General features: G+C 40.9%; 1 protein-coding gene across 10 annotated transcripts in view; it reads left to right on the top strand.

The window, feature by feature from the left end:
• The window catches only part of PRLR (prolactin receptor), a 172,479-nt gene that overhangs the window by 105,594 nt on the left and 54,639 nt on the right, over window positions 1-12,246 (top strand). For all 10 annotated transcript variants that reach the window (XM_041749393.1, XM_041749391.1, XM_041749383.1 and 7 more), the window contains one exon: window positions 10,667-10,728. The gene's annotated coding sequence lies outside the window, so the exon portion shown is untranslated. The remainder of the gene's footprint in view (window positions 1-10,666; window positions 10,729-12,246) is intronic.

Below are 12,246 nucleotides of genomic sequence, written 5' to 3'. Positions count from 1 at the left end.
TTTGTGTATCCATTCATCAGTTGATGGACAACACACTAGGTATTTTAATTAAAAGAACAAATTGCCATGATCTCTGTGATCTATGTTGAGCACCTTTTTAGCTGTACGTATGAGCTGATAAAACAGTTCCTGATCTTAATATCTTGGATTTCAGGGAGTTTAGTTTTATTTTTATTTTTTTTTAATTTTTCTTTTTTTTTATTTATTTATTTATGATAGTCACAGAGAGAGAGAGAGGCAGAGACACAGGCGGAGGGAGAAGCAGGCTCCATGCACCGGGAGCCTGATATGGGATTTGATCCCGGGTCTCCAGGATCGCGCCCTGGGCCAAAGGCAGGCGCCAAACCGCTGCGCCACCCAGGGATCCCGGAGTTTAGTTTTAATAGCAAAAATGATTGCTATTTAAGTTTGTGGACAGTGGATGCTGGCAGTGTGACCTAATGATAATAGCCTAGTAAGATCATGATATTTTTATTTGCATTTTTTAATTCTCTTAATAGAGTGGATCTGTATTTAAAAGAGTTCATCCCTCTCTTTTCATAAAATAGCCTTAGACTATATGAAATCTTGTTAATGATGTGAACACAGAATGTAGCACCTGCCTTTTGTGTGTTCAGCCAACAAATTCACACCCGAATGTGAGGCCAAGCGCCATAGCTGGTCTGCCAGGGGTCTGCTCGATGTACTCAGCTGTCAGGTGTGTCTGCCTCTTTCCTACTTCTGGCTCAGGTATGAATGAGGAGACATGGAAAAGAGGAGGGGCAGGGAGCAAAGAGGTTCCTCAGGTCTTAGATGGTGCCCTGGGATCCATATTCAGGCAGTTCTTACCTGAGGTCATGAAACCCTTGCTGTCCATGCTTCTTACATGGAGAGTAGTGACCAGACTGAGGGTTCTAGAATTCTGGCATGGCCATTCCCTACTTCTGGTTGTTGGGTGAGCCATCTCACCCACTCTTAACCTATCTTGTTCTCATCAGCAAAGTGAAGATAATAATAATTATTATTTCCTGGAGATGCTTTGAGGGTTTCCATAATTCCTAGCACATAACGAATGTGCTCTCAGTGTTAACCATTAATATCATTAGCATGTATGAATCACTTGCTATTTTCTGGCTACTGTGCATCGAATCTTCACAACAATCTAAAGAGGTAGCTAATAGTAGTCCCACTTCATAGATGAAGAAATTGAGATGTGAGGGACTTTATGTCTTCCTCAAGGTCACATGGCTAGAAGATGGCATAAGTCACATTTATTTGCCCTTCAGTATGGTTCTAAATGTTGTGTGTACCCTAATTAGATAATCTTGCCTACATCCTAGCCAATATGCTGTATGCTGGGACATCACCATAACAGCACACACAAATTTATTTTCATAACGAATGATTGATGCAATAAGGCTACTTTAGAAAATGTCACCAAAACCCATGACCAAAAAAACAGAAGCCTGGGGTGAAGCTATTGGAACAAATGTAGGGTTTAAGGAACATCAAGTAAAGCAAATCACTGAGCTAGGTGCTATGTCCTCCTCAGTCCAGGGATCCAGGCCCCCTGGTTTATGGGACTAAAAGAAACTGCACATGGCACCCTTGAACTAAATATGATATGTTGACTCATTTCCATCAGCTAGAGAATTAGTCTCTCGTGCCCATGTTGACATTTCAGGTCTCAAATAAATGGTTTCGGATGTCCCCATTACCATCACCACTCCTCCACCGTCAGCACTTTTAAATTAGTCTTGGGAGCAGAAAAGTAAACAGAAGCACAGATTATCATTCCACCAAGTTCAGCTACTCCTAAAAAAGGCAACATCTGATAGTCAAACAAACAACTAGATTTAAAAACAGAAATGTCAGCATTGACCCACGCTAGTTATTTGCTATTCCATGAGGGTCATTAGCTGTGTTGCTCCAAGATTGAAGGAGAAAACTGTTCAAGAGCCAGAAACAAATAGCATTTCGATGGTCCTCAACTGGCTGAAGTCATAGGAAAGCTAATACAGATTTTCCTCCTAACATTCCTCTTTAAACAATCTCCCTGATTATACAGTATAAAATGAAACAATTTTAGCTACTAATCCTAAATAATCCTAAACCTTGGATACTAAAACCAGTAAATATTTATGCTCTTATATTTCCAGGTAAAAAGGTGTTCTCAATTCATATTACCACAATCATAGCAATCTGCTACTTTAATTAAAAGAGTATGTTCTTTCGCCACTTGCAGTATTAATGGCTTCACATGCATAAAGATCCTTTTCATAAGCCCCCTCCTGAGGATTTAGAGATCAAGACAGAGGTAACATTTTTAAAATAGTCTTAATATTGCAATCAACTGGGGATTATTTTTTAAGTCAATTCCTTGAGAATTCTGGATAATGTCTTTTCATCAGCTGCAAGTTGTTTTTTGTTGTCCCTTTAATTAGGAGTGTAACCCTAACTTGCAGATGCTATAAACTTCTTTGGGAAGGTGGACTTAACACTTGTAGTCTCTGAGCTAAAATAAGCAGGAAGCCATTTTGTTCGGGTCCACTGTTCAGGGCCACCTCATCCCTGCCTCCAACCTAGGGTCGCCCCAGCCAAGATGATTGTTGGCCAAATTGTGCAGATTTACACCATGGCTATTCACTGGACTGGAACAACTACTTTTCTTTTCAGTGATCCCAACTGGATGTTGTAAAATCCGGCTCTAAACTCGACCCTTCCCTGCTAGTCAACCAAGAAGACCTGGACTTTGGTTCTTTTTAAATTATCAGTGATATGCTTTATTTACTTTGCACTCACTCCCAGAAGGATTTGAAGACACCTGCTTTCAATATGGTTCTGCTAAACTATAACCTTGAGCAAGTTGTAACAATCATAAAACTTCTATTCTAACCGTTCACAGTACTTCAGTGTTATGAAGCACTTCTCCATCCTGTCTCTCGTTAAAGTTATTACCCTCCAAGAAAACCAGTTGACCTACATGTTTCTGGTAAAGCTAGCAGGTGGAAAACACTTTGAAACACGAGGGCAGTGGACAAATGCAAGAGTTTCCCTGTTAATCTACTGGCTGGCGGGACAAGAGTTTCAGGATGTTGGACCAAATTTGTTTTCAGCTCTGGCCCCCAAAGAAGTTCCCATCCTGGATATTTGTCAAGAAGGAGAGGTTAGAAATGCCAAGACCGGGGGGGGGGGTGGTCAGGGTGAATATCCCACCAAGGATCCATCCAAGGAACTTCTTGGAAAGAAATGAATTGAGGAATTTGGCCTGAATACCAGCAGCTGGAAAAGGGCCTTAAGTATTCTTACCAGATGACTTCAGGAGTATCTCAATTCTGGAGTTTAGGGATTATGGGTTACAGCTTAAATTGTAAGCATACAGTCTCTAAGAATCATAGCATGTCAGAGCTGAAATCAGTCCCCTTACTGATCTTGCAGCCCTGACCCAGGTCCCCAGCCCTTCTAGGGTTTCATCTGGTCTCTGCTTAGGGAGCTTGTCTCTTACCAAATAGTACACTTCTTGCTTGGGACACAATAACCATTAAACAGTTATTCATCCTCTTGAGTCCAGGCCTTCTGCCTTCTAACATGACCCATTCATTGTGGTTCTTCCCAGTAATGAGCAAGTGGACTGTCCCGTGAGGCACTTCACTACTCTCTCAGTGAACTCGAATCTGCTTCCATGCCATTTTCTCCAGTTAGAGGAGTTCTCTTTTTGTGCCTTTGGATGTTTTCTCAGTGATCACAGGAGCCCTGAATGATTTCAGAGACAATGCACAAAGCCCCTGAGAGTTGGCACATCTTCCTTTCTACTCTCAACTTCTCCTTATCTTCTATTTCTCCTCCTTTTCCTCTGATATTTGCACCCAGCTCTCTTAAAATTATTTGGAAAATTAAGCATGAACTCATACACGGAAGGCAGAGGTTTCCAGTGGAAAAAGGAGAGGAACTTGGTTCAAGCCCTGACAAATTTCCACCTTTAAAGCTTTATAATAAATATTATTATTATTTACCACATCAGGTAAATGGGAGTATATGGGAGTGGATGTGGGTGGGTGAGAGTATAATGATAGAACATAAGTTAATATTCATTATAAATTACAATGTTAAAAAAATAAAAAATAAAAAAATAAATTGCAATGTACTATAAAACTACTGAATACTTCAATGTTAAATTCTAAAAGATCTCAAGCATCATGTGGTCCTGGCTTCTTGTTTTCCACTAGGACATTAAACAGAGAAGAAAAGTGACATGTCCAAAGACCACAACCCCAATGAGAGGCAGAGCTGGAAATGGAAGCCTGAATTTCCAACTCACAATTCTTTACTCCTTCTACTGCCTTTCTGTTGAACGATGAAATCAATAAAATCATCCATGTGTGGACCCTAAATAATACCCAACACATATTAGGTACTCAGTGACTAATGGCTGAAGAAACATATGAGTAAATGAATCAATGAATGACTAGTACTCCTTTACGATGATGACATTTTATAGTTTCCTTCCAAATGTCACTTCTGTTTTTAACCATTTTTAATTAAGTCTCCAAAAAAGGAGCTCGGTGCTCAAGATGGGCTTGTGAAGATTATATGAGACAATCCATGAAAGTCTTCAAAAGCAATCGGCGATCAGTAAATGTTAACCATTATTGTTATCTGTTTTTTAGCCATTGTCCTGAAAGGACTATGCTGATGCTATAAAAACTCACTAATCTGAAAATCACTTTCCAGTCTACTCAGCAAAGGAATTCTGGAACTGCAAAAGTATTACTACTACTTGTTGATTCCTATCCTGTGCCTGTAACTAGGTCATCCATGCCTGCCCCTGGGTGTTGGCACCCAAAAAGACACAAAGTCCCAGACTCTGTAATTTCCTTCTCTGATCTTGTGTTTACCTAGCCCCTGACCTTTGGGCTCTGTCTCCCGTTCCCAGTCAGGACTTGCCAGTCAGTTGGACCTGAGAAGTTACTTGGCTTTACTCTGTTTGACCCTTAGCACTCTTTCTCCCTCTCCTTCAATCTCAATCTCAATCAAAGTTTTGGAATTTCCCTTGGTTTCCAGAACTCCCAGGCATCCTGGCAGCTCTATCCCCAAACAAGGCCCTCTCCCTTGACCCAAACTGGTGTCTGCCTCTGCCTTACATATAGGTCAGGCATGCTCCAGTTTGTGGCATTTGTTATAAATATTGATTTTTTATATTTGGGGCTCGAAGGTAGACTTAGGCTCTTCACATTTCTGTGTTTTAGAGAAGAGAAAGAAAAAGGTATTTTTCTTTCCACCTTTTTTATTTAAATTCCAGTTAGTTGACATACAGTGTAATATTATTCCATGTGTATAATATAGTGACTCATCCATCACCTGGTGCTCATCACAAGTGCACTCCTTAATCCCCATCACCTTATTTCATCCATTCCCCCCACTCACCTCCCCTCTGGTGACCATCAGTGTGTTCTCTGCAGTTAAGAGAACTTGGTCTTCCTCTCTCTTTTCTCACCCACTGTGTTCATTTGTTTTGCTTCTTAAATTCCACATATGAGTGAAATCATATGACATTTGTCTTTCTCTGACTGACTTACTTTGCTTCACGTAATACCCTCTAGCTGCATCGACATTGTTTGCAAATGGCAAAATTCATTCTTTTTTATGGCTGAATAAGATCTATTGTATATATACATCACGTCTTCTTTTCCCATTCATCTGCCAACAATTGGGCTCTTTCCATAATTTGGCTATTGTTGATAATGCTGCTGTAAACATTGGGGTGCATGTATCCTCTCAAATTAGTATTTTTGTATTCTTTAGGCAAATACCTAGAAATCCAATTAATTGCTGGATTGTAAGGTAGTTCTATTTTTAACTTTATGCGGAATCTCCATACTGCTCTCCAGAGTGGCTGCACCAGTTTGCATTCCCACCAACAGTGCAAGAAGGTTCCTTTTTCTTCCACATCCTCGCCGACACCTGTTATTTCTTGTGTTGTTGATTTTAGCCATTCTGATAGCTATAAGGTGATATCTCATTGTAGTTTTGATTTGCGTTTCCGTGATGGTGAGTCATGTTGAGCATCTTTTCATGGGTCTGTTGGTCATCTGTATATCTTCTTTGGAAAAATATCTATTTATGTCTTCTGTCTAGTTTTGTATTAACTGAACTAGCTCTTTCCACTCCCTTCCATCTGTTGCCTCTGGTTCCCCGTTTTAATGGTGGTCAGATTCGACCTGCCCATGAACAATGACTCTTGAATGCTTAATTGGGTTTATTGGGTTACTTTCCCTTCAGGGGCTTCATACACATATCACACATGTATGTGTGATACACTTACACCATACATGATCTGCATCATTTGCCAGAATGCTTAAACCTTTCTTCCTAATCTCTGACCATTTATCAAGACTTAAGACTAAATTTGAAGTAATGTCAGTAAACAAGAAAGAGCTTTAGTAAATTCACCAATTGAGGATTATCCCTGAAGTTCTGGTGTGGACAAAACTTACTGATTATCTTGTTAATCTGTCTTCTGATGAATTAACATTTAATATCTTTTCATTTAATAGACATCTACTCCTGCTATAATCCCAGCAAGAATGTAAGTTCCTTCAGAGCATGGACTTGATCTGTTTATATTCACAGCTCTATCTTTAGAACATAAAAACAAATAGCAGGCAACCAACCAATGTTTGTTAAATAATGAATGGAGAATGGATGAATGGATGAATGAATGAATGAATGAATGAGAAGCAGAATGGAGTTGTGGTTGGGCCACAGCTTAGGCATCAAAAAGATTCCTGTTTTGGCGATGCCACATCCCAGCTTTGAGACCTCTCTGAATTTCGATTTCTTCATCAATAAAATAGAGATGGTAATGGTACCTCCCCCATAGGTTTGGGGGGATGATTAAGTAAGAGAATTCCTATCAAAGTTCTTAGAGCAATAGCTGGCATATTTTCAGAACTCAATAAATGTTGACTGTTACATCTATTCTTTTCAGTGAAAATCCTCAAATGTTAAGGCTTATTAGAGATAACTGAGTTAATTTAATATGACTAGTAGTGAAGACTGTACTAAAGACAAATTAGTTTCATCAATCTGTCAGCAAGATTTTGCTTACAGAGCCAAGTTGACAAAACATGAATCTGTCACACCTACCATGTTTAAAACACTATACTAGGATTTCAGGAGTGGGCAAGATGCAAGGATAAGAGTGACAGAGTCTCTTCCCTCTAGGGACACAAAATCTAGAAGGCCTACTATGTAGGTAGTACTATGCTAAGTATATATAAATGTGAGGCACTGTCACCTCCCCACATCATCTGACTGACTTTTTGTGCTTTGCAGAAAATTACAACACTTTGCCTTTCTTTTAAACTCTCACAATGAGCAACCCACTCACTACCTCATGAAACATCTCATTCTACTTGGGAATTATAATCACCATTAGAAAGGTTTGCCTTAAAATTAGCACAAATCTACTTTTCCATGATCTCTTTTTTTTTTCCTTTTTTATTTAAACTAGCCAACATGTAGTAGTACATCGTTAGTTTCAGGTAATTCAATAATTCATCAGTTGCCTGTAACATCTATGATTTCTATGTATTGATCCAACTTCTGCCTTCTGAACACACCCAGAAAAAAAATTTTTCCCTGTATATCAGAAGTCAGCTAAGTAAGACCTGCAGGCCAAATGCAGCTCCTCGTTTATTTTTGTAAATAAAGTTTGTTGGAACACAACCAAGCCTATTAATTTATCTGTTGTCTGCGGCTGCTTTTGCACAATAGCAGACTAGTTGCAACAGAGAACTTATGGCTTACAAGGTCAAAGATATTTATTATTTGGCCCTTAAAGAAAAAGTGTTGACCTCTGTTCTATATGGCACCTTGAAACATTTACAGCTAATATGTCTCCACTTAAAGTGGGAAGCCCAGAACTGTGCCTAGAACTGTAGATGGGAGCTAATGGAGGCAGAATGAAGGTGCAATATCACCTCTCTTGTCCTGGACACCATACTTCTAATGATGTGGCCAGAGATTAGGTTGCTCTTTGATTGACACATGATACTAGAGTATATTAAAGACTACATCTCAGAGATGATTTTCCCCCAGGAGTTTCTGTTAATCTCTGCCTCCCCACCCTGCATTGGTGGAGCTTAGTGTTAGAAACTATGTCTTTACATCTTTACATCTCTCCAGCCTGTCCAGAGCAATCTGAAAACAATTCAGCATGTATTAAAGAGCTGCATTGGTCAGGGTCAGATAGGAATATGATACACTCAAGCTAGGATTTTTAAGAGAATATAATAAAGAGACCATTGACATACCTGGGGGCAAGGTTGAGAGCTAACAACAGAATTTATCACCACCCTTTCTCCATAAAGGGGAATGGGGAAGGAGGGATTTTGTTGGGACCCAGTGAGAGCTGGAGCTATGGAAGAAGGGCTGCACCAATGGAGCTGTGGTAGTAGACACACAACCACTGCCAGCACCAAGCCACGAGCAAGGCAGGGAGGGAGGGATATATTACCCTGAGGTGCTCTACTCCCAACCTGTGCCTTCTGTGGGTGGAGCCCAAGCTGAAGTTGATGTTGAAGGGCAAGAGGAGTCACCCCTAGAAGGCAGAGAGCAGGACAGAGAGCAGGTGCAGAAGTTGGGGCAGAGAATGACAGGGCTAAAGTATGTGCCAGGTGCTTAATAAATGCTGAGTGAATAAACAGATGGACAGATGAAGTGACTTTTTGTGCTTTGTTCAGTAAATGTTTGTCAAACTGCAGAAATGAGTGGCGGGGGCATGATCTCATTTATGGCCTCTTGCCCAGAGCCATCACTGCTCCAGCTTGGCATTCCAGACTCTCTACCCCCAGTGGAGGCCTTGTCCTGGGCTCTCCTCCCTTCGCACCTTTCCATAGCCTCAGCTGACCCCTTGGGGTTTCCTGCAAGAGCATGAAAAGAGACTAGATTCTTCTGAACAGAGCTAGGACATTATCAAAGACAGGGCTTTAAGTCCTGAAATTATTTGCAGAATCTAAAATGCCTTCTAGAATGTTCAGCATCTTAAAAAATGAAAAAAAAAATTAGCATCACTGTACCACATGGAGAGAAATTGGTGGCTTTTGAGAAAGCTGCCTCAGACATTTGTGTTACAGGCTCTGGATTTACCAGACACCTCATTATCAAGTACCTTGGGACTGGCTGCTTCATGTTCAAACAGTCCTCAACACATCATAGGCTTTTATTGCAAAGATGTCTGGGCCTTCCATTCATTTTGCCAGTAGCAGTAATGTTGAGATATTGTGGGGGAGCAGGGGGGTGAAAGAGATCCTCAGTGGCCCACTTGTCACTTTCTCCTCCATCAGTTGAGTCAGCACAGAGTATTCAGCACTTGATTCCTAGAGCACAGAATTCCTAAGGATTCTGAATTTTGAAAACAAAGAACTTACTTAAAGGCATTGTTTGGTCTGCTACTCTAAACTAGATTGTTCTAGCACAGAATGTGCATGACAAAATTGGCCACTAAATTAGGAATTACTGTCCATACATCAAATTTTAAAAAGTAGACATATATGGGCCAATTTTGTATTCAAGTCCTGAAATCATCTTTGTTCTAACTCAGAGCCATACTACTGACACTTGTCACCTTGTCCGTCACAGACTCAGGCCAGTCAGATCCCAGAGTTTAAAATGTCCCATACAAAATCCAGGGCCATATGTATTGGGAGGACCAAGATGGGAACCATGATTTCTGATGGGCACAGCCCAACTGACACAAGCCCATACCCAGCAGCCCAGTGCACAAGCTTACCATCACCAAGTTATTCACACTTGGAAAACCATTCTTCTACCAAATTCTGCTCATGTGAACTCATGAGACAGCATCCAACTTGACCTGAGAGAGTGGCCTAATGCCCGAATTCAGTCATGGCTATGAAGGGATTTGTCAATAAGCTTCACTAAAGTCTGTTAGGACCAAATTTCATCAAATCTAATCCCAGTTAGGATTACTGGCAAAATTTGAGTAAAATCTACAGATTAGATAGTAGTTAATCAAAGTTAATTTTCTGTATCAAAGTTAATTTTCTGATTTTAATCATTCCACCATGTTAAGGTAAGGGAATGCCTTTATTTTTAGGAAAACACACTGAAATATCTAGGGGTTAAGAGGCATCATGACTACAACTTATTCTCAAGTGATTCAGAAAAAATAACTGTGGAGAAGAAAGAATGATAAATTAAAGATGGTAAAATATTAACTATTAGGGCATCTGAGGGAAGGGTTTATGGGGTTAGGGCATCTGGATGGCTGAGCAGTTGAGCATCTGCTTTCATGCTCCAGGTGTAATCCCAGGGTCCCAGAATCGAGTCCCACGTCAGGCTCCCTGCATGGAGCCTGCTTCTCCCTCTGCCTATGTCTCTGCCTCTCTCTCTGTGTCTCTCATGAATAAATAAAATCTTTAAAAAAAAAAAAAAGAAGGGTTTATGAGATTTTCTTTTTTATGATTTTTGCAACTTGTCTTTAAGTTTGAAATTACCTCAATCAAGTTGCCAAAAAAACTAATTCCAAAAAACTGGGGCTATCGTATGTGCCTATCCTCACTGAAGGACAGTGATTGCAGTCACATTGGTGCTGCAAAGTGAATCAGAAATGAACTCTCCTCTTTGTCATCCCTCAACTAAGATGAGTCATCTTCTCTTTCAGTTAAAGAACCCTTCTATTCATGGAGGTGAACACTAAGGAAGCTTTCCACATGAACCCCAAAGGTAAGGGGAACTTGATCACATGTCCCTCTGTCACACGTTCATCTGTCCTGTTGTCCACTTCAACCAGGCAAGAGCGGGGTCTCACCTATCTTGGCTCACAGAGAAGATCATTCCAAACTGGTCAGTGTCTGCATTGTCTCCTTCTGCTGTTCTCAAAGACCTTTTCAATCTCCCCAGCCTGTCCTGCTCAGAAAAACCTTCTGTTTTTCTAAAAGGAAATACCAAAACTATTAATAGCTGATGTTTCTTAGTGGTGCGATTATGAGAGATTTTTATTTTCTTCTTATGTTTTTCTGTACTTGAGAGACTTTCAACAATGGCTGTGTTACTTTCAAAATCAGGAAGTGTTTGTTCTATTTCCCCAAGAATCGCTACATAAATTCTTGCTGTAGCTCTCTGTGCACCTGCAGCCCTCTAATATCATGACTGCTCTTTGTGTCCTCCCTCCTATCCCACAGACCTCATGGAAAGACTCCTATGTGGCAGGCCCTGGATCTTCCCTATCTACCATTGGCAAGGAAAATCATTTCCTGGCCCCAGGGCCCACTGAGTCCCGGGCACAATCTGCTGGCAAACAAACTAATGGTTGGCTCTCCTCACTTCCAGTATCCTATTGCCATTTTGGCATTGCCCTATTGTCATTTTGGTGTTGGAATTGGGTAGAAGTACTTAACTTACATTTATCCCCTTCATCCCAACTCGAATACCATGCTCCTATTCCATCTTCCTAGGATACCAGGCCCAGCTGACAAATCAGTCATATCAAGTATTAAGACTCCTCCTTACAGATGGAGAAACCAAATCGTATGGCTTGCCTCTGTATATACTACAGTATAATGGGATCTAGACCCACTGAGACCAACATGACTGTGTAACCCTGCACTCTGTCTTTCAGAAGAAGTTAAGGACTCTTGAAGATATGAACTGACTGAGTCATTGGTAGAAGAAAATTGTGGCCGATATTGTCCTAGGATTTCCTGCGGCCACCCAGGATATGTACTGGTCTTCCAAAATTGAAAAGATGGTAGCCATTGGAGGATCATAGGGCACTTCAGCATTAAGAACCAAGCCTGAGCTTTCCCTGTGGCCCAGAGGTCCTCAGCTTGAGCCCTGTTGACATTCTGGGCCAGATAATTCTTTGTCACTGAGGCTGTTCTGCTCATCCCTGAGATCTTAGCAGCATCCCTAATCTCTACCCACTAATGCCAGTACGACAGCACCTCACCCTGCTTATAACAATCAGCAATGTCCCCGGACCTTGCCTCAGGTCCCAGGAAAGACAAAATTTCCCTCTAGTAGTGATAATAAAATAATGTTTCCAGACATTCCCAAACATCCCCTGGGTTGGGGTGGAAGCACAATCATCCCCATGGACAACCGCCGCTCTAAGTTACTTCAGCCCAGCAAGAACTTCTGGTTTCATGCAAATGGACTGAAATGTATCGTATTCAGAGTAAAGTTAGCAAGGACTTACAGAAGGACTGCCATAAGTTGTCAAATGCTCTGGCACAACAGGCC

This window comes from Vulpes lagopus, chromosome 3 (genome assembly GCF_018345385.1).
Source record: "Vulpes lagopus strain Blue_001 chromosome 3, ASM1834538v1, whole genome shotgun sequence".
Taxonomy (NCBI): domain Eukaryota; kingdom Metazoa; phylum Chordata; class Mammalia; order Carnivora; family Canidae; genus Vulpes; species Vulpes lagopus.
The sequence above is the reverse complement of the archived record's forward strand: the minus strand, read 5'-3'. Positions and strand labels throughout refer to the sequence as shown.